Source organism: Panicum virgatum, chromosome 3K (genome assembly GCF_016808335.1).
Source record: "Panicum virgatum strain AP13 chromosome 3K, P.virgatum_v5, whole genome shotgun sequence".
NCBI classification, from domain to species: Eukaryota; Viridiplantae; Streptophyta; class Magnoliopsida; order Poales; family Poaceae; genus Panicum; species Panicum virgatum.
In genome coordinates this window covers 50,340,451-50,364,251 of record NC_053138.1, presented here as the reverse complement: position 1 = coordinate 50,364,251, position 23,801 = coordinate 50,340,451, and the positions used below count along the sequence as shown (strand labels likewise).

At 44.3% G+C, this 23,801-nt stretch overlaps 1 pseudogene; it reads right to left on the bottom strand.

Moving 5' to 3' along the window:
* Positions 1-1,096: 1,096 nt before the first annotated feature.
* On the bottom strand, positions 1,097-17,754 carry LOC120699478 (annotated as a pseudogene).
* Positions 17,755-23,801: the final 6,047 nt, after the last annotated feature.

Below are 23,801 nucleotides of genomic sequence, written 5' to 3'. Positions count from 1 at the left end.
GTGTAACGCATTTCATTCCATCATCTTTTATGACTTACAGCAACATACACCACATCGGTTTTGGTTTGTGAAAAAATTCGAGGCTCGATAACGATTACCAACCTTGATCCGATTCTATTACCTATTAGAAGTACCTAGCAGATAAACGAGCCTCCAATTTCTATTACTCAATTTCTATTACCATTTAGAAGAGCGGCAAAAAGAGGGAACCATTTTTCCATTGTCTGAAAAACAACACACACCACTATAAATAAGCACTACCCTCTAGCCTCTCGTGCATAGATCTTTTTGTAGTCCAGGACACTTGTAGTATACATTACATGAATTAGCACGAGAGTCTGCAAAGCAACAATAGGAGTGAAGTGTAGTACCGAAAGGCGCACAAGACATATCATAGTCCTGAAAAAAGATGAAACCGAGTACACATAAAAATGATGTCGTGACCAAGAGCGATATATGAACTGTCAGCGTGTCTACTCTGCCGTTCCTTGTGTAATAGTCAGTTGGGATAGGAGACAACAGGAACAGTGAATAAGGGCTTAGCCGATACCATCGTCGGTCAATAGGAGCACCCTGCACCTAGCTTGTGCGTATAGTTGGGCTGGGTATAAGGCAGCTACCAACTTCTGACTACAGTTAGAGCGTTCTACCATCCGCTTGTGCTTTTGTTCGCTGGCTCTTACTAATTCATCGGTTCTTCTTGCTGCTTTGGTTGCCATGTCCCTTCAGTTTCGTTCCCCGTTGATAACTTGATGATATGATGGTGACGGGAACTTCAACGCTCTGTCATCGACGAGGACTTTAGTTTCCAAAACCCATGGAGCTCGAGGCAGAGCCTCTGTACTCTGTACTGCATTACTACTACTCCCTAGCTGTTCTGTATTTCTGAATTTGGGCATCAGTACTTACAGTGGCTTGTTCGAATCAGAATGCCACTTGTCCGGTCAACTAACTGACCTAGTCAACTCAAGACCGCTGGAGCAACAGGCAAATCTCTTATTAATGAAATGGAGAGAAAATTGGAATTTCTAACCATCAAGTGGGAGTCCAAACAGTTTCATCATGTATGATCTTTAATCTAAGCTGTCGCAACTTATGCTAGGCTACGAGCCTACAATGTTACTTTCTATGTATGAAGAAAGAATTAAAGACGACAATTCATCCACCATTATACAGATCCGATTGTTTGGCCTTGATTAAGTTTTACATGACAGCATTCACTGTTTCCATTCGGTAGGGACTAGGGAAAAGGGAGAGGTATGTATTGTCGTCATGTGAACACAAAATAAATGTAGAACAACCTCGATGTCCAAGCAATTTTCACCTAGCATATTCTATGCTCAGAGCAGCGTTGCTTTCAAGTCCATAAAATCCGGTGGTTTCACTCTCGCCGGTAGTATAACCGTATGACAATGTTGTCACCGTGTCCATGAAGCCACGGCCTTCCAGGTCCTCTGGTGGCGGTGCTCGTTCCGGCACTTGCTCTGATAGCCGCCAGAGCTCCTCCGCCACCTGCTGCATCGTGGGCCTTGTTTCACCGGGAATCGCTATGCATCGGCTCGCCAACTCCACAGCTTGATGGATCACCCCCATGCTGCCTTCGCCGACTATGTCCGTATCCAGTAGTTCATCAAGGGTGCCATTCCCCAGAGACACGTGAAGCATTGCCGTCAGGTTCTTCCGCTCCTTGACCAGTGGTTTCTTGCCCGTCAGAAGCTCTATGAGCAGCACCCCAAAGCTGTAAACGTCGTTCAACTTGGTGAGCTGGAAGTCGTAGAGAAACTCCGGGTCCAGGTAGCCCATGGTGCCCTTGGGCACCACCTGTGTGCTGTCATCTATCGTTGAGCAGCCGAAGTCGGACACCTTGACGACCCAGCCGTCGCCGAGGAGGATGTTGGCCGGCTTCACGTCGCCGTGGAGGATCTGGTGCGGTGGATTGTGCAGGTGCGCTAGGGCCCTGGAAGACTCCACGGCGATCCTGAGCCTGGTCGCAAGGCTCACGGCGGGGTGCCGCCTGGGCCTCCCGTGCAGCAGATGCTGCAGGGTCCCGTTCCGGGCGAACTCGTACACGAGCACAGGCGCCTCCAGCTGCAGGCAGCAGCCGAGAAGCTTGACGATGTTGGGGTGGCTAACGCGGCAAAGGATGACCAGCTCCTGCAGGAACTCCGTCTTCCTGTTCTCGTCGATCTCCTTGCATCGCTTCACGGCCACGGTGGTCGCAATACCATCAACGTAAAGGGTCGCCTTATAAACGGTGCCTTGCGCCCCTTCTCCTATGATGTTGGCCTTGTCGAAGTTCGCCGTCGCCTTCACGATGTCTTCTCTCTCGTAGAAGATGATCGCATTGTCATTGCCTTCTACTCTCAACATTTGCGAGAGCAGCTGGCCTCCGTGTTGCTGAAAATATTGGTTGCTTTGCCTGTGCAGAGCTTGCCTTTTGATGCTACGCCGATGGAGAACAACTTCGATTGCAAGAAAGCCAACCAGGCAAGCAAAAATACCAGCAAAAATCCCTGCAGAAATGGTAAAGTTCAAACTAACGTATTTCAAGATCACAAACCCAGGACAAAACATCTAAGGTAATTAAGGTGGAAACAGTGTTATCTCAGATGGCAGACACCAACCGCTTAATGTTTAAACCACAAATTAAAGGGTTTAACAGTTTGCAATGTAGCAGTTAATATGCATAAAAATACCATGGTTCCATGCTATATATATATATATATATATATATATATATATATATATATATATATATATATATATATATATATATTCTAGTGCACGCAATAATTTGAGTTATGCACTACTTCTCACATGAGATACATATTTCTCTTAAATTTCAGCGTAGATGTCATCTGGCTCCTAATTGGTGATCGAAACGATTGACTAAAACATGCGTTTTGGCATTTAAATGCCCTATCTCCGATCTAATTTTACCACTTAAACCATTGTTTGATTAGGTTGACTGACTACACACATTTCACGTTTAAAAGGTGTCTAGGCTGTAAACTAAATGCATACCCTCCATTTACTATTTACACGCCTGTAGGAGAAGCCAAAAAAGCAACTTTAAAAAAAACTAATAATCTATATTATATAATAATTGGGCAAAATTTCCATGTCAATAAAAGAAGGTAGAAATTAGGGAAATTCAAAATAACCCTATCAAGTATAGCCAAAAGTTCAAAAGCCTTGAACTATTTTTTTTAACTCATTATACTCTAACAACTATATCAATAGTTCCTGAAAGGATCTTAAGATGCCTAGAGGGGGGCTGAATAGCCAATCTGCAATTTAAAACACTTAACAAAAATGTCAGACGCAGACTATCCCAGATACTCCGGGTATATGCCCGGATACTCCGGGTTTGGTGGTCCGGAGTATCCGGAGCTATATCCGGAGTCTCCGGGTTTGAACGACCTGAAACGAAACTGCAAGAAACTCTGTAAGAAAAGTAGATCGAGCTAGAGAATGAGTACCAGGGGTTCCTTAAGGATGATATCCAACAAACAAAGTTCACTAGAAACTCGTGAGTGAGTAGATCGAGCTCAAACCCTAGAAATGAAGTCTCACAAGCAAATACCAATGAAATCAAGTAAAATAACACGAAGGAGACAAGAATTTGTTTCCCGAAGTTCACACCCGAAGGTGCTACGTCTCCGTTGAGGAAGGATTCGAGAGACGGTGCTCAAGAACCCCTATGCTCCTCTTCCAAGGGCGAGATCACCTCTCAAGCCCAAGGTTACTTACTATGGATTCCTCGGCGAGGAATGGAGATTACAAACTTCTTGTGCAGCTCACAATCTTGGTTGAGCAATCACAAGCACGCCTAGCCGTCTAGGAGCACAAGGCTCCAAGAGTAACAAACTTGAATCCGCGGGCTTGACCAAAACCAAGTGTTCAAGAGATGGAAATGAGGCTCACTAGCACTAATCCTTGCTCTTGCTTGCTTCTCACTCAAATCCCTCAAGGGAATCACTCAAGAATTCCAGGCTCTTTTTGGCTTAGATTTGAGTTCAGCTCATCAAAGTGGCAAGAGTTCCAGGCTGAAGGGGTAGGAGGGGGTATATATACTCTTCAGCCTCAAAAGAGCCGTTGGGCGAAGGGTACCCGGAGACACCGGGTATATGCCCGGAGACTCAGGGCAACCCTAGGTTTTCAGACTTTGAACAGAGTCCGGACACTCCGGGCAACGGGGTCCGGAGTATCCGGCCCTATACCCGGAGTATCCGGGTATGACAGGGGAAAAACTCTGGTTTTTGCTCCTTTGAGTTGTTTTGTGGCTCACAAGTGTTTGTCTAGGTTCTCTTGAGCACTAGTTTCAAATCAAAGCCCTTGAATAAAGTCCCTCTTGATAGTACGGCATTCGTATACTCAAAATTCAAATATAAAATCTAATTCCATGAGTATCCTTTGAACTCCGTTTTTTCATTTCCTTTTTGAGGGGTCGTACATCATCACTTGATTCACCTATACAAACTCACCACCTGCACACACGCTCAATTACACAACTAAATGCACATGTGTTTTGTCATTAACACCAAAACCCACTTAGGGGCCTAGATCACTTTCAATCTCCCCCATTTTGGTGATTGATGATAACTCACATGTAACTCATTTGATAATCATAAAGCGATAAACATCTAGCATATAAGAGCTCCCCCTTAATGTATGCCATGAACTTTGAATTTTAAATTTGACTTGACATGTCAACAATCTTGGCATATATATCAAGAGAAATACAAAAGCTCTTATATGTTTTACAGTGGGGTGAACAAGTGAGTGTAAAGACAAGTGTGATGCATATGACATGTTATCCACTCAATAAAATGTGTATCTGTCAGCTGGACCCGGAGACTCCGGGTATAGGTCCGGAGATTCTGGATAAGGAATCTGGAGAATCCGGCCTGTAGCCCGGAGTATCCGGCCCTTCTGAGCCAGAACACAGAAAAACAGAAAAACAGCAGTCAGTGAGCTCAAACAAGACACATACTAGCAGAAATTTCTTAGAATAAACTCAAGTTCGATAGCTAAACACAGAGTAGCACATAATACAAGTTTCTCACACCACATAGTCCTTACTTACAAAGGATCAAGGAAGTTCAAAACGTAAATAGAATGACATGAGTTCGAAACAAAGGGATACAAGGGCGACACATGCCCAAATGAGTACATAAATGGCCTTTCACTCCCCCTTTGTCATCAAGTGCCAAAAAGGGAATGAAAAGAAGCATGAAGTTCATCTACTCATCATCATCATCTTGAGCGGCATCCTCGGAGGTATCCTCATCTTCATCGGAGTCGGGGTGCTCACGATAGCATATGGGCTCATCTTCTTCGGTCTCCTCTTCCTCATCAAAGATCTCTTGGCCACTTGGAGGAGCACGGCGGGAGGAAGAAGAAGCACGGCGACGAGGAGAACGGGGCTGACGATGAGCACGTGGAAGTGGAGCATGAGTAGCGGCAATAGAAGCCTCATCGGCAGCATCCCACTCAGCAAATGGATCATCGAAGTCCGGGAGCTCACGGTGAGGATCCAAAGGAAGTCCCAAATGACCCCGAATCTCATTGATGGACCTTGTGTTCTCATGCACATCATTTGCAATATTCCTACACATCCCAAATAAGCTGCGGAGGGCCCTCTTCACAAAGGAGTCATGATGACGGTGACGAGATGATGAAGAGGCACCCACAGAAGATGGAGCAGGATCATGTCTTGGGTTCCTTGTTGCACCGGCATGAGCTGGAGGAGGTGGTGGTGCATCACCTGAGCGGGCACGCAAGTGAAGAGGCTCATGCTTAACTGTCTTTGGAAATGTGACCTTGGTCACCCTCTCTATCATATACATGATGTATGGTGCAGCAGGAAGGGACTTCTTGGCCTCAATCATAGTCCTTAGCTCATTCCAAATGAAGTCCATAATGCAAAAAGGTCTACCACTTGGCAAAGTCCGGGCTAGAAGATTTACTGCATAGTATCTAAGTGCCACGGGATCACCATCCTTTGCATCAATGGTTGCTCGAAAGAATTGATTCATTGCATAGTAAACCGGCAAGAGATGGTTTGCCTTTCCTTCTTGAGCACAAATAGGATTGTAGAACAAGGTGGGTACTTGATATGTCTTGAGTTGTTCCTCAACATGAATGGGATCTCTCTTCTCATCCTCAGTGCCAAGTCCAAGTAACCTAGAGAAGGTCATGTAATCCACTCCATATTTTACTCCTTCGGTGGTCCAATAAAATGCAATCTCATTTTCATCATAATATAGAGAAGAATGAAATTGAGCAAGGATCTCCTCATTCCAATCATAGCGAAAACCCATAATATCATAGAGACCCATCTCCTTGCACTTTTCCATAGCCTCATTAAAGAATGGATCCTTCATATTCTCATAATATTTCCAATCCACGTACTTGCAATGAACAATGGGAGCACGAGACTTACGCATAACAACTGAAGAATAGAAGTCTTCATGAAGCTTGCACCAAAAGCGCCGCTCAAGACCTTCACTCTTGTCATATCTGTAAACTTTCTCTTTGCGTGCCTCCCTAAGTGCCACATCTTGCTTGTAATAGTTTCTTTCCATCTCTACTGTGAAGCCAGGCACTATCCCAGGTCGACGAAGCCTTGGAATGTTAGGATAAGTGCGCTGCCCGGGAGAGTACTCAACTACCAAGCGAGGAGGGATCTTAGGACATATGTCATGAGCAATAGCCTTGCTTGTTGGAGTCGGACGGGATGGAGGAGCCGTGGCTCGGCTTTGCAAAATGTAAGGAGCTTTCCTTGGCTCCTTTCTTGAACTGCTACCAGCGGGTTCCTTGCCCGCACGATGACGTGGACGCAACTCCCTTGGAGGATTTCGAGGAGCATCTTCCCTTTGAGAGTGAGGATCATGACGGCGCTTTTGCCTTCTTTGTTCCACATCCTCCAAGGACTCACCAGCGCATGGCCTCACCATGCCTAAGTATAGATAAGAAAGATCAAGAGCAAGCTGGATAGAATTAGGAAGAAAAAGATGTGCTGGTGGTGATCAAGTCTGGAGACTCCGGGTATATCCCCGGAGACTCCGGCCCAGAGGGTTCGGAGTATCCGGGTGTATATCCGGAGTATCCGGACAGGAGCACCTGAAACCCTAAGTTTCAAAAATCTAAGGATTTGACCATGGGATTTGAATGAAACTTGAGCCAAAGGTTCCTACACATGCTAGGAAGAGATGCCCTAAAGATCTTTCAAAGAAACCTACGACATTGGGAGATTGGGGGATCCGAAGTTCAAAAGTACCTTTGAGACCGTTGAGAGCGCGGGAACTTCAAATCCAAGGCCTCCCCGGAGTTTCCGGAGGGGAGGAGAGCCTTCCTTCAAAGATTGACGAGTTCGTGATGGCCGGAAGGTAGAAATCGCCCCTAGGGCGTGAGTGGAAGAGTAGAGAGAAGAGGGGGCGGCGGCTGTGGTAAAAAGACTGAAGTGAACCGTTTACCCCGACCCACCCCACGGTATATATAGTAAATTCCAGATATCCGGAGTATCCGGCCTCAGGGCCGGAGTATCCGGATAGTCCGGAGTTTCCGTCCGGAGTCTCCGGGCCCTGGGCCAGAGACTCCGGCTCCCCTTGAGACTGAGCAGAAAAGAACTTCAAGGAACTTTATCTAGATGGATTTGATATAGATAGATTTTGAGGATCTAATGGTGTGAGAGAAATTACTCAACTCGAGATCAGCCAACAATCAATTAAGGAGAACAATGATCTCAAGTGAGTAAAGTGAAGAACCAAGCTTTTTATAAAAACAAAAACACCCAATTTTTGAAAGTTTTCAAGATCTTTTCATTTTGATAACCACTTATTCTATGATCACTCAAGTGTATGCAGTAATTCAAGCTAGGTTACGAGAATCCAAGATGTTTAGTTCACTTCTCAAAGCACAAAACCTTGACTCATCTAGAGGCTTAGTGAAGATATCGGCAAGTTGCCCGTCGGTGCTTACATGTTGTAAAGCAATATCTCCCTTAGCCTCATGATCCCTTAAGAAATGATGACGAATATCTATGTGCTTTGTTCGGGAGTGTTGTACGGGGTTGTTTGCTAACTTGATTGCACTCTCATTATCACAAAATAGAGGAATTGCATCAAAATGACAACCAAATTCACTCAACGTTTGTCTCATCCACAAAAGTTGTGCACAACACGCACCGGCGACGACATATTCGGCCTCCGCCGTGGACAAGGCAACCGAGTTTTGCTTCTTAGAGCTCCAAGCTCTAAGGACCGGCCAAGGAATTGACAAGTCCCCGTAGTGCTCTTTCGATCCACTTTGCAACCGACATAATCCGAATCGGAATAGACAAGTAAATCGAAAGATGAGCCCTTGGGATACCATAAACCAATGTTAGGAGTGAAGACCAAATATCTTAGGATTCTCTTAACCGCCATCGAATGACGTTCTTTTGGATTAGCTTGAAATCTTGCACACATGCACACACTAAGCATAATATCGGGCCTAGATGCACAAAGGTAAAGGAGGGATCCAATCATGGAGCGATACACCTTTTGATCCACGGCCTTGCCAACTTCATTGAGATCGAGATGCCCATTGGTTGGCGTGGGAGTTTTGATGGGCTTGGCATTTTCCATGTCAAACTTCTTGAGCATATCCTTGATGTACTTGGTTTGACTAATGAAAGTGCCATACTTGAGTTGCTTGATTTGAAATCCGAGGAAGAAGGTCAACTAACCCATCATAGACATCTCAAATCTTTTTGTCATAATCCTACTAAAATCATCGCACCAAGTTTTGTTAGTAGAGCCAAATATAATGTCATCGACATATATTTGGCACACAAAGATATCTTTATCAACTTTGCGAGTGAAAAGAGTAGAATCGGCTTTGCCTATTTCAAAGCCTTTTCTTAAGAGAAAGTCCTTAAGGCATTCATACCATGCTCTAGGGGCTTGCTTGAGCCCATAGAGCGCCTTATGGAGCAGGTAGACGTGGTTTGAGAATTTTGGATCTTCAAAACCCGGTGGTTGCTCAACATATACCAATTCGGAGATTGGTCCATTAAGGAAAGCACTCTTCACGTCCATTTGATATAGCTTGAAATCATGGTGAGTAGCAAAGGCAAGCAAGATACGAATTGACTCAAGCCTAGCTACGGGAGCATAAGTCTCACCAAAATCCAAACCTTCAATTTGTGTGAAGCCTTAAGCAACCAACCTTGCTTTGTTTCTTGTTACCACGCCATGTTCATCTTGTTTGTTTCGAAAGACCCATTTGGTTCCAATGATATTTTGCTTGGGTCTTTCTACTAAGGACCAGACTTCATTACGAGTGAAGTTGTTCAATTCCTCTTGCATAGCCATCACCCAATCCGGATCATCCAATGCTTCTTCCACCTTAAGAGGTTCCAAGGAAGAAACAAACGAGTAATGTTCACAAAAAGTAGCCAAACGAGATCGAGTGGTTACCCCTTTACTTATACTTCCAAAGATATTATCCACGGGATGATCCTTTTGAATTATGTGATGAACTCTTGGATGTGGAATGGAGGATTGATGTTGGATTGGTTCAGCATCTCTACCATCTTGAGACTGATCTTGATGTTGGATTGATGCCTCAGCTTGAGTAGCCCGGATACTCCGGTCTGGAGTCCGGATACTCCGGTCAAGATGTCCGGAGTCTCCGGCTTCATATCCGGAGTTTCCGGGTTTTGCAGCGGATGTAGAGGTAGATGGCCCTTGAAACATCAACACATCATCATCGTCATTGTCCACTTGTTCTTGAGGCTTTATTTCACCAATCGCCAACTTCTTGATAGCTTGACTTGATGATTCTTCCATTCCTACAACATTATCAACTTGCTCCCCTTGAGAGCCAATAGATTCATCAAATGTCATGTCACACGCTATTTCAACACAACCGGAGGTTTTGTTAAAAACACGATAGCCATGAGCATTTGAGGCATAACCAAGAAGAAAACCTTCATCAACTTTAGATGCAAACTTAGAGTTCTTGGGCTTCTTGTTAAGAATGAAGCACTTACTTCCAAAAACTCTAAAGTAAGACACATTAGGCTTTTTACCAAGTAGGAGCTCGTATGCCGTCTTGTTCAAGATCTTGTGAAGATATAGGCGGTTGATTGCATGACATGCCGTGTTGATTGCTTCCGCCCAAAATTGATCCGAGATCTTGTACTCATCAAGCATTGTTCTTGCGGCCTCGATGAGAGTTCTATTTTTCCTCTCAACAATTCCATTTTGTTGAGGAGTGTATGGAAACGAGAACTCATGACCAATGCCCTCTTCATGTAGAAACTCTTCTACATTAGTGTTCTTGAATTCGGTGCCGTTGTCACTTCTCACTTTCTTGATCTTAGTTTCAAATTCATTTTGAGCTCTTTTTGCAAACTTCTTGAAGGTCTCTTGCACTACACTTTTGTCATGCAAAAAGAATACCCAAGTGAAACGAGAATAATCATCAACAATAACAAGACCATATTTGTTACCACCAATGCTAATGTACGCCACCGGGCCAAAGAGATCCATATGTAGAAGTTCAAATGGCTTGACGGTGGTGACGATGCTTTTTGATGGATGTGGAACACCAACTTGCTTCCCGGCTTGGAATGCACTACATACACGATCTTTCTCAAAAGAAACATTTGTTAGTCCTAGGATGTAATCCCCCTTTAGAAGCTTATTGAGATTTCTCATCCCAACATGAGCTAGTCGGCGATGCCATAACCAACCCAAGCTAGACTTTGCTGTCAAGCAAGCATCAAGTTGAGCCCTCTCTTGAGAAAAATCCACAAGATAGAGCTTTCCCTTGAGCACCCCCTTGAAAGCAACGGAGTCATCGCTTCTTCTAATGATGGTTACACCCTCGTTAGTGAACAAACAATTGAAGCCCGAATCACAAAGTTGTGAGATGGACAACAAATTGTAACCAAGTGACTCAACTAAAAGAACTTTTGAGAGAGTGACCTTTGAGTTTAGATTAATGTTACCGGTACCAAGCAGTCTTCCCTTTTGATTTCCCGCAAAAGTAATGAAATGATCTCCACTTGATGCGATTCTTGTTTCAAACATACTCCTTTCTCCGGTCATATGATTTGTGCATCTACTATCAATCACCCAAGTTGATCCACCGGAGGAGTATCCCTACAAAACAAAATTACTCTTTTCTTTTAGGTACCCAACAATACTTGGGTCCTTTAATGTTAGTCACAAGAACTTTGGGCAACCATACATGCTTTTTCACTTTTGTGTTCCATGTACGGTGTCCTACAAACTTGGCAACCACTTTACCACGGTGGTTCCTTGTCAATACATAATCGGCATAAAAGGATACATGAGATGATTCTTGTGCCTTGATCTTAGTTGGGTTAGAGGCCTTGAACTTATCTTCTTTGAATGAGGATGCAACAATCTTAGCACCCTCATCACATGTTGTACCTCTCTTGATGAAGTTGACATGACCACTTTCTTGAATCACATCATTTGTCTTGTGAATGGGAGTGGTCATGTTAACTAGACCTCCTTGAGCACCCAAAGCCGTCTTGTTCTTGTTCTTGGTAAATGGAATGGCATGTGGAGTACCTTGCCCATTCCTACCAAGTCCCTTACCTACTTCAAACCCAAACTTGCTCATGTATCTTGACCCAAATCCCTTGGTGTGTTTCTCAAACTCACCTACCCTTGTAAAGGGAATTTTCTTTGGGACTTGAGTATGTGATGGAGCCTCTTCTTGCAACAAATGAGTGAGTCTAGAGATTTCTTTCTTCATTGCATTCATCTCAACATGGTTAGTAGCACAAGTTTGAATATCAATGTTATAGCACCGTGCACAACCATTACTAGTAGAGGGACTAGATGGATTAGATGTCTCTCTAGTCTTAGGAGCACTTTCCCAAAGAGTATTAAATTGAACTTCAAGTGCCGTGTGATTAGCTTGTAAGCTTGTTATGCTCTCTTGAAGTTTCTCATTATCTTTCCTTAGAAAAGTGTTAGTGTCATTGACAAAAGAAAATTTTCTAGTCAAATCATCCATTTTTTCTTTTTCACTAGAGAGTGACTCTTTCAACTCAAGAAGAGTGCCATCCTTGACTTTGATTGAGTTCACAAGCATCTTGTTTTCCTCCCTTTCATAGGCGAGGTCCTTTTCAAGAGCCTTGAATTTTTCTCTCTCAAGTCTAAGCAATTATTCTTGTGTCTCAAGAGTCTCATCCGCTTCATCTAGTTTCATAACTAGTTTCATCATTTTAGTTGCGGCCCCTTTACCATATTTCTTAACTAGTTTAGCAACTTCTACTTCATTATCCATTTCATCGTCCGATGAGATTGGAGATGTTACCTTGGAGTTTTTAGCCATGAGGCACATGATGGGATCTTCATCGTCATCATCGGTGAGATCTTCAAACAAGCTTGGTGGATGTGGAGATGATGCTTTGAACGCCATGGTTGCAACATCTTCTTTCTCGGACTCACTTTCTTGTTGTGAATCCCATTCTTGACCAAGATGAGCTTCTCCGGCTTGCTTCTTGTATCTTGATCTATCTCTCTTGGATGTGCTTTTTTTGGTGTCTTTGTTCTTCTTCTTCTCTTCCGGGCAATCGGCAATGAAATACCCAACTTTGTTACACCCAAAACACGGCCTATTAGATCTTCTTCTTGGCTCATACTTCTTGTTCTTCCCAAAGTTTCTAAAATTACCTTTCTTCAATACTCTTGTGAAGTTCTTGATAAAGAAAGCCATTTGCTCATCATTAAGCTCTTCATCATCATCACTACTAGTGCCTTCATTTTTTGAGGATTGGTTTGCCTTTTCTTTGCCCTTTGACTTAGCTTGAAGCGCCAACCCACTATTCTTGGCCGCTTGTTCTTGAAGCTCGGCTAGATCTTGGTTAATCTTGACTCTCTTTAATTGATCATGGTGAGCCTCAATTCTTCCAAGGACATTCTCGGCGGTGAAGTGCTTGAATCCTCTTTCGGCTCTAATCAAGCTAGGTAGAGTAACATCCCTAGCCATATACACGGTCAAGAGCTTGTCCACAATCTCACAGTCACCCCACTTGTCACCACCAAGAGATTTGATTTGATTTGTGATTTTCTTCATGCGGTTGTACATTTCTTTCACACATTCATCCTTCTTCATGGAGAACAAGCTCAATTCATCTTCTAAAGTTTTGATTCTTGATTCTCGTACTTTTCTTGACCCTTGATGGTTCACTAGGAGAGTGTCCCAAGCATCTTTGGTGGTTGGTGCATCCTCTATCTTGTCAAACTCTTCGGGACTCACGGATGTGTGTAGGATGTTCAATGCTTGGAAATTCCTTTGTAGCACATATGCTTGAATCGGTGTTGGAGTTTCATATTCATCCAGAATTTCACACCCAACTTCCACAACTTTCCAAAGATCCTTGTGGATTGCATTCATGTAACTGAACATCTTAGTCTTCCATTGATTATATCCGGTACCATCAAAGAAAGGTGGCTTGCCCATATGAATTGATGCATTGTGCTCACTAGGTAGAGAAAAAGTGTAATCATGAGCAACTCTTCGATAATCAACTTTGCCTTTTGACTTTGATGAGCTGCCCTTGTTTGAAGAGCGTGAGACTCTTCTCTTGGAATCGGTGTCGGAGTCATCACTAGAGTCAATGATAACTCGGGAGGTAGTCTTTTTCTTCCTTTGCTCCTTCTTCTTTTTCCTCCATGCCTTCCACTCCTCATAAGACATCTCATCATCGGATGTCTCTTCTTCACTTTCATCTCCACCATTCTTTTTCTTATCTTCCTTCTTGTTGTTGGATGGCTCTGCCTTCTTATCTCTTTTATCACCGGTATCGCCTTTTTCACCTTCATCAACCGGATTCACCGGGTTCTTTTCATCATCCGACATCTCGACCTCTCCGGACGGTTAAGTCCTTTGAATGGAGAGCCAAGCTCTGATACCAATTGAAAGGATCTTAAGATGCCTAGAGGGGGGGTGAATAGGCAATCTGCAATTTAAAACACTTAACAAAAATGTCAGATGCAGACTATCCCGGATACTCCGGGTATATGCCCGGATACTCCGGGTTTGGTGGTCCGGAGTATCCGGAGCTATATCCGGAGTCTCCGGGTTTGAACGACCTGAAACGAAACTGCAAGAAACTCTGTAAGAAAAGTAGATCGAGCTAGAGAATGAGTACCAGGGGTTCCTTAAGGATGATATCCAACAAACAAAGTTCACTAGAAACTCGTGAGTGAGTAGATCGAGCTCAAACCCTAGAAATGAAGTCTCACAAGCAAATACCAATGAAATCAAGTAAAATAACACGAAGGAGACAAGGATTTGTTTCCTGAAGTTCACACCCCGAAGGTGCTACGTCTCCGTTGAGGAATGATTCGAGAGACGGTGCTCAAGAACCCCTATGCTCCTCTTCCAAGGGCGAGATCACCTCTCAAGCCCAAGGTTACTTACTATGGATTCCTCGGTGAGGAATGGAGATTACAAACTTCTTGTGCAGCTCACAATCTTGGTTGAGCAATCACAAGCACGCCTAGCTGTCTAGGAGCACAAGGCTCCAAGAGTAACAAACTTGAATCCGCGGGCTTGACCAAAACCAAGTGCTCAAGAGATGGAAATGAGGCTCACTAGCACTAATCCTTGCTCTTGCTTGCTTCTCACTCAAATCCCTCAAGGGAATCACTCAAGAATAGATAAAGGAGAGTGAGAGAGCTCTTTTTGGCTTAGGTTTGAGTCCAGCTCGTCAAAGTGGCAAGAGTTCCAGGCTGAAGGGGTAGGAGGGGGTATATATACTCTTCAGCCTCAAAAGAGCCGTTGGGCGAAGGGTACCCGGAGACTACGGGTATATGCCCGGAGACTCCGGGCAACCCTAGGTTTTCAGACTTTGAACAGAGTCCGGACACTCCGGGCAACGGGGTTCGGAGTATCCGGCCCTATACCCAGATAGACAGGGGAAAAACTCTGGTTTTTGCTCCTTTGAGTTATTTTGTGGCTCACAAGTGTTTATCTAGGTTCTCTTGAGCAGTAGTTTCAAATCAAAGCCCTTGAATCAAGTCCCTCTTTATAGTACGGCGTTCCTATACTCAAAATTCAAATATAAAATCTAATTCCATGAGTATCCTTTGAACTCCGTTTTTTCATTTCCTTTTTGAGGGGTCGTACATCGTCACTTGCTTCACCTATACAAACTCACCACCTGCACACACGCTCAAATACACAATTAAATGCACATGTGTTTTGTCATTAACACCAAAACTCACTTAGGGGCCTAGATCACTTTCAGTTCCCCATTACAGGATTTCTCCACGTACAAGCAAGTCTTAAGTTAAATTTTTGGGGTGGCAGTGGACACTGTAGTACAAAATTTTCATTATTATTTTCATACTATTTTTTATCTGAGGCTTAATTTAATATTAAATGTATAACATTTCAAAATGGTGGTGAAAATTTCATAACTTATTTTTTAAGATAAGATATGATGATCACTATTACGCCCCAAAATTTTGTGCCAAAAGGATAAATATTATTAAGGGGTAAATTGAACCCATTGATATAATTGCGGGAGCAAATTGAATTGAAAAATACTTGAGAAGGTTATTCCAAATTTGACCATAATTGAGGGTGTAATTTGGACTCTTTCATATAAAATGTTTCTTCATTCTTGTATCATGGTTCTACAGTATATTATAACGGCCTATATGCCATAATAAAATAAAGAGATAGGACACATGAGTCTAATCTCATGAATCCCATGATTGAACAATGTTTCCTATACGCTGACGAACAGATTATTCCTGTGGAAATTAAATACTATACGTTGGCTCGATGTTTGGATTGATAAGCAGTGTGCTATACGTGAAATGCAATAAAACATTTTGTAAAGGTTAGTCCTCATCTCTTGAGTCACCCTGTTAAATCACTCAACAAGTTCCAATTCATCCCATGATAGTACTAAATATTCGAAAAAGGACTTCACATCTATTCTATAGGTATGTACCTGTCATTATTAAACGTGTAAAGGTTCAAAACACAAAAAAAATTATTACGGTTGGAATAAATAAAGGTCGTTGATCACGCTAAAATTAATGGTTATGATATAAGAGATACCAAGAGATACCTAGAAAAATTAAAGGTACTAAAATCAGAACAATGGTCAGAAAAATTGTATGCAAGGTACCGGAAGGTACCACAAATTACCTCCCAATCATAGTAACAAACCTCTCAAAACACTATTACGATTTGAGTTGAAATTCAGCAATAGTTATCGTAGTAGGAGCTTGCTTGGCTTACCAATACCCAGCCGTACCCCCTTGGGTAACGACTCTTTCTGGCATGGTCCAGCCGACGCATTTCCTCAGGTACCCCTGGGGCAAAAACATTTGAACGTTCCCGGTGCGTTGGCGCAGGATCCGTGGCAGCCGTACTTGACTGGATCGTCGCACTCATTTATGTCTGCAATCAAAATATGAAATAAATGTTGCTGCGATCCTAGAAATAACACATAGAGGTTTTTGCTAAATTGAAAAAAAATGGAATTATATATATAGTGTAGAAAGAAATTTTCCTCGCTTGGTACTCATGTTTGAAAAAAATGGAATTATATATATAGTGTAGAAAGAAATTTTCCTCGCTTGGTCACATATATAGTGTAGAAAAAAAATATGAAATAACTCATGTTTGTACTAGGTAGCAGGTGGCGTCGAGATAGCTGGCTTGGTACCGAGAAGGGATCATATATATCCGAGATGAGATGGGAGCGAGACACACCTTGGCATCCATCAGAGCCTTTGACGTAGGGATTGCCCCGGAAGCCTCGTTTGCAGTTGCAGATGTAGCCTTGTCCGCTGGCTGTGTCAACGCACTCGCTGTTGCTGCTGACACACGCGTACCCAGGATCTGTGCGTGCGACTTGGCAATTTTTGTTAGGGATGAACCAGTCAAGAACCATGGGCGCTCGCCCGCCGTACGTCGTGTAGAACTCCGGCGAGGTCACATAGGTTTCCGAGAAGGTGAGGTTGGACGACTCCATGAGCACCGCGTAGCTGCAGGGGCTCAAGCCGTGGATGGCAGACGTGTTCCAGCGGTCGTCGAAAAACACCTCGTAGTACTGCAGGCCTGGCGGGATCGGAGCCTGGCAGCAGCCCATCCCGGAGCAGGACATGTCCGTGAGCGTCTGGTTGCCGTCGATCGGGCACATGGCCGCGCAGCCTGTCATGTACTTCTTGCCCATGTCCTTCACGTTGCCGATGAAGGCCAGCGTCCGGCACCCGATGACGACGAACTTGTTGTCGTTGGACAGCGCGTACACCGAGTTGGTCAGGTCCCAGTGCCACCGGCTGTAATCCATGCCCTGAGATGTTGCGTCGTAGCAGTAGAAAGAGATGAAGTTCATTACCCGGATGTGCCCACGCTCTAGGGAGATGTCCAGGACTTGGACCGTTTTCCAACCGAAGGGTACGAAGGTGCCGTTCCCAGTGTCGTTGCAGGTGAGCATGTAGGCCTGGGACAATGCACAGTGGTCTGGCCCGAAGCCAAACGGGTAGGGGATGTCTACGCTGCCACATCTCCTTATGCATTCCTCGGCGCCGCCACCACCTGTTGATGGCGGAAGCTGCGCTTCGGCGGTGCTCGTGGTGATGAGCCTCAGCGCTACGAGCGACAGTAGAGTTCCTAATGCTACTGCTTGGGACGGCATGAGGAGCGTTAGAATGCGATCTTCCTAGCTGTGCGGAGGAGTTATGGTCTTCATTCACAGTTTATAGATGCCCACAACCTCCAGCGCCCACACCACACGATCGGCACGGCTGGTGGGAACGGTATCTGGAGTCCAGATCGCAACAGCTGATTGCTATATATCACTACTACAAAAACGTTGATTTGTCCCGGTTGGGAAACCGCTGTTGTCCCGATTTCCCAACCGGGAACGCCTGTCCGGGACAAAAGGGGGGTGCCCTTTTGTCCCGGGTGTGGCAACCGGGACAAAAGAGGACCTTTTGTCCCGGTTGGTAACACCAACCGGGACAAAAGGTGCAGCCAGCGCCCACGTGGCTGGCACACCCTTTTGTCCTGGTTGGTGTTACCAACCGGGACAAAAGGTCTCTTTTTTTTTATGTTTTTCTTTTCTCAATTCTTTTTCTATTTCAATTATACTTTTGCATTTCAATTAAACTTATGTATTGGAATTCAGTGTGTATGATCTCCACTAATATATACATATATATATATAGTTACTTATATAATATTTGTCCTAGATAGTTTTCATATATAAATTAATTCACCTATATATATGTATACACATATCTATACATGTGAATTCTTTTACATATGAAAATGTTTAGGACCAATATTATATAAATATATATATACACATATATATTATTGGAGTGCTTATATATATAATACATACATACTCCATCATATTTGCATAGGTATATTCGTTCTTAATTACATAGTAGAATTCGCCTTTTGGAAATTTAATACATACATACATACTCATAAATAGAAATTTAATACCTATGAGTCACATATATATTTACATAGTTATATTCGTTCTTAATTACATATATACGCGTATATTGTCATATTTGCTGTGATTGTCAATATTAGATATTCCATCATAGTAGAATTCGCCTTTTGGGTGGAGGATTTGCTCAACAATAAATCCGGAGAATTGTTCTTGAATCGCCATAACCTTTTCCTCCGGTATGAGTTTATCGCGCATCTCCCCGACCTATTGAAAAAGGGGATAATTAATTTCAACTAATTAAAATACGAGTTCAAATATTAATAAGTTTTTTTACTTACTTCCTCCTCCCAATCTGTCCAGTCCTTTGGAGGACCTACCAGACCATGGATGTTCTCGCATACATAGTATGCGCACAATACAGTGTCTGGTTTCTGCCTCATACACTTTAAGAGAGAAGAAATTATCAGGTATTTACATGAATATATAATAAAACTAATGAATCGTGCAACGAATCATCCAAGCGCGTACCGGAAAATCTGTCTTGATCTTCAATTCCTTGTCAAATTTGCCTGGATGATTTTTAGCGAATTCTTTCCAAACCCTGTGCATGATTAGAACAATTATAGTCAAGTAACAAAGTGATTCAAATTATCGGTCATGGACGGAGTAGTGGTAGAATTACTTTTTCATCATGTTAAGAAGATTTTCGTATTGTTCTGGAGGTCTCCTCAATGAGTCCATAACCACGAGTAGGCTCTTCTCGGGAATTATGACAATTAGGACAAAGTGTTCACTGCAAGATTATACGGAGGCAGTTCTTGGTAGTTAAGGTTTAAACAATTCGATTATAGAATAGAAAGAGTTAGACGGAAGGAATCACTCACGCAAAGTTGTAAGGAAACAATATCATTTGCTTGTTGTGATGAACGCTTATGTACTTGAACAAGTTTTGGAATATGTCATCGGGATTGTCCCGTAGAAGCCTCCAATTACAAGTAATTGGGTCGATGAAGCCGAGGTGAGAGTATCCCTTTCTTCTGCAAGTATGTATCTCCATTCTACATGATACCGAATAAATCAAGAGATCAGTATGTTGAGATCATGCAAAACAATACGTAAGGAGAGTAAAATACTTACAGAACCCACAAGCCGACCATAGAGATGTCGAGGGCCTCCTGATGGAATAGTTGGTAAATTTCTTCCCAGTTTATCCATATAATGGCCTCCCCCCGTAAGAAATCGTCATCTTTAATCTTTGCGCCCTGCATGAAGATGCAATCGGCCATCGCACGCATGTAGTGCTGGTGCAGCTTATACATTTGCGTTGGAAGCACAGACACTACTTCGGGGGGTACAAGAGTTTTGCCGATCTCAAACGTCCATTTGACGACCACATCGGCCTTTGGAATATCTTCTCCCCCTGCAATCTGAGCGGCCGTCAGGTTTGATTCTTTCAGAAATGTAACAAAGTCTTGTTCTTGCGTCGTCTGTCCCACTACGAGAGGCTCTATTGATTGTTTCTTTTGGGCTCCGAGCTGTGGAACGTCGGACGACGACGACTTTGATTGTCTCTTCTTTTTCTCAGTAGTTTTGATAATTGTGCGTTCGTAGTCTGAAGGGGGGTCTCTCGGAATGAATTTTCTCTTATTTGCTTCGCACATTCCCTTAAAAAATTTCAAATCTATCGGATTTATCACTTTCTCGGGCTCCGGCTTCGGCTTCGGCTTGAAGTGCTCTTTAACTCTTTCTTGAGTTATCCGATCGCATTCTTCAAGGCTCATGTCCCAGGGTTTAATAGGAGCCTCCTTGGTTTTCTTCTTCTTTTCCTTCTTCTTTGGAGGCTCCCTAGCCGGTGCAGCTACCTTCTTTGCCGGCGGCCGTTTCTGCTTCTTTGCCGGCGGCGGAGGGGGTGACCATGGAGGCGACGGTGACGCTTGAGTGTTCATCGGCGCATGAGATGATGGTGATGGAGAATGTGCCGGTGAACCTTGCCGAGACAGTGCTGCCCTTGGGGAGTTTGGCGGAGATGCCGGTCTTGGAGAGGCATGCTGAGATGCCGGTCTTGGTGTTTGATCATCCGACTTTAGGACAATGTAGCGCTTATCCCATAGGATGTAGCCATGAATGGCTTCTGCTAGTGTCCTCTCCCCATCGCCTCCAGGAATATCAAGCTCGAGCGTCTCCCAACCCTGGCACACCTGCTCCACGCCAACTCTTGTGTATCTAGACGGAATTTGTTGCCCATGGTACACGTCGCCTGGTTCGGTTGGCATGGCGGTACCGTACGCAACAGTGAACATTAAGTTCTTAACGGCAGTCTGCAGGTCACAAGGTGTCCGGTGGGTGATCTCATCCACTGGAAATCGCTGCGGGGCCGACGCTTCAACTGCGGTCTGGATCCCCGTGGGCTCGGCGGCGGCGACGTCTGTGGAAGCGCAGCTGCTTTTCCGCTGAGACAGGTGATCGGCTGCGACACTAGGCTCTGGAGGCAACGTTTGCACTTGCTGTTGCTGGCTCATTGCTACGGCCACTTGGCATTGAACATCTTCCTCCAGTCTTTGATCGTGTGACATGAGCCGTTCCTCTAGCCTTCGCAAGTGCTCCCGCTCATCATTCTTTCTTCTTTGCCGGCTTCTATATGACTCAATGTAATCCCTGAACCCATACTTCCACGGAACCACGCCTTTGCCTCTTGTGCGGCCCGGATGCTCTGGATTCCCAAGGGCGTAAGTCAGCTCGTCCCTCTCTCTATCCGGCTTGAATGTTCCCTCGGCCGCTGCTTGTATGGCCTCCTGTAGTCTCTGGGCTGCTCGCTGGATGTTTGGCCCATAGACGCAGTCACCAGTCAATGGGTCCAAGCTTCCCCCGTGACCATAAAACCAGGTCCTTGACCTTTCAGGCCAGTTCATGGTCGCAGGTTGGATTCCTCTGTCAAGCAGATCCTGCTCCATCTTCTCCCATTTGGGTACTGCAAGCTTGTAGCCTCCTTGGCCTAGAGTGTGATGGTACACTTTCTTCGAGGTGTTGTCTTTGGCCTTCTGCACCTTCTGAAGCCCAAGCTCTGAAGACTTGTATTCTACAAATGCATCCCAGTGACCCCTGAGCTTTTCGAGCTCGCCGGTAAATACGGGTGTGGTCCCGGTCTTGATATATTTCTTCGTCAAAATTTTCTTGAATGATCGCAGCTGTTCGGCCATCTTACTCAGGGTCCAGTGCTTGCATATCTCTTCGGATTCAGCTGGAACCGTGAAGTTTTTCTTAAGCTCCCGCCAGGACCATTCTTTTTCTCTTTCAGGTACCGCATCCCGTTCCTCGCTTGGATTGGAAGCTTTCCAGAGCTTGAAGCTGATCGGGATGTGGTCCCTGACAATACATCCGGATTGTCTTATGAATTTTTTGGCGGCAGCTTCTGGAGCGATCGGTTCGCCATCTGGACCAACTTCCGTTATAATGAACCGCCCTTCCAGTTTTTTTGTTGGGCCTCGCTTCGTCTTTTTCTGCTGCGACGATGATCCAGACGGCTATAAAAAAACATTCATAGTATTCATATAGATTCAGATGAAAATATGATTGTCACTACAAATAATTATAGTTGTGATATGTACATTAGCACTTTGTTCGGCAGCAGCGTCATCCTGAATAGATGGTGCCTCAATTCCATCACCGGACATATTCAAATATATGTCGGTATTGCTGCCATCATCAGCTTGTTCAGCGACATCTCCTTGACCTTCGCCAATCATATTCAACAAGAACTGTTCGTGTTCCGCGTCTGTGTGTCGCGGGTCCATCGTAACTAAAATATGAATACAAATAAAACCCTTAAAAAATATCTAAATAATCCACATATTTGCGAGCATTTGACTAAGTACCGATCGATGGACGAGGTCGAGTAATATTCTCTAAGTAATATTCTCTGGGCCTAAACAAGAATTGTTTGCATGTGTGCGCGTTTGTTGAAGAGTCATGCATGTGCCAGCTGAGCTGGGCCAGTTTATGATGTACCTGTGTTTGTATTGATCTCGTACGGATGCTATTTTGAAATTCCCCTCAAGATTGAGAGAAGGCTATTTGCTTTGTGAATCGACACAAGGAATCATCTTCTTTAACTCTCCGTTGGAGAACCCAATTGCAACAAAATAATTGTATTTCTTTAGTCTCCGTTACTGGGTTAATTAGTACTTTAGTCGTCAAATCACTGCTTCTGCTGATATCTTTACTGTTTCTCTCTTTTAATTTATTCATTTTTTTACATAATACCGTTGTTGATATTCTGTAGTAATTTGTGGAACCCTAAGTATATGTCTTTTCACCCCTGTTCAAACTTCATCTATCTAAAGACTTATTAGTGTACCCTTTTATCACTACTACAAAAATAATTTGTAGGAACACCCCTTTTTTTTTAAGGAGCGAATCAAAAAATAACTCATTTCTACTGCTACAAGAAATCCTTAAATGTATGATAGATTTTTGGTGAAATTTACGAAAACTGCCATAAATAGACAGGATCTATGACAATTTATAAATTTTCATTATATATTTGCAAATAATCCATATGGACTCTAGTTTGGGCCCAGTTTCTGTGGCAAACATCTGAAAACGTCACAAAATGAAAGTAGAAATCGTCACGAATTTAATATCTTGCTCAAATCACAATAAAATTTTTGCATAAGAATATTGTTGTACAAAAATATGAGGTGCCGAAATTGAACCTCTAACTCCCTTAACGATGCAAAAGTTTTACTACTTCTTTGCACTAAATTTGAGCACCTTGGCGGCGGCGTGAGGTCGGGGCGGGCTCTGGGCGGCGGCGTGAGGTCGGGGCGGGCTCTGGGCGGCGGCGACGTCGATGGCGGCAGTGCTCGGCTCGCGCGGTGGGGGGAGCAGGACGGCGGCGGCGGTGGCTCTGGGCGGCGGCGTGAGGTCGGGGCTCTGGGCGGCGGCGACGTCGATGGCGGCGGGGCTCGGCTCGCGCGGTGGGGGAGCAGGACGGGCGCAGAGATGAAAAACCAAGTGTTAGGAGAAGGGCGAAGGAGGAAGGAAATATATGGGGGGCCTTTTGTCCCGGGTGAATCCACGACCCGGGACAAAAGGTCCTTTTGTCCCGGGTCGTGGCTTCACCCGGGACAAAAGGCCCCCCCTTTTGTACCGGGTGAAGCCACCACCCGGGACAAAAGGACCTTTTGTCCCGGGTGGTGGCTTCACCCGGGACAAAAGGGGTTTTTGGGCGGGCCGGGAAAATTCCCAGCCCGCGGCCCACCTTTAGTCCCGGGTGGATCTACCACCCGGGACAAAAGGGGCCCGTTTTCCCTCGTTCCCGCCTAAT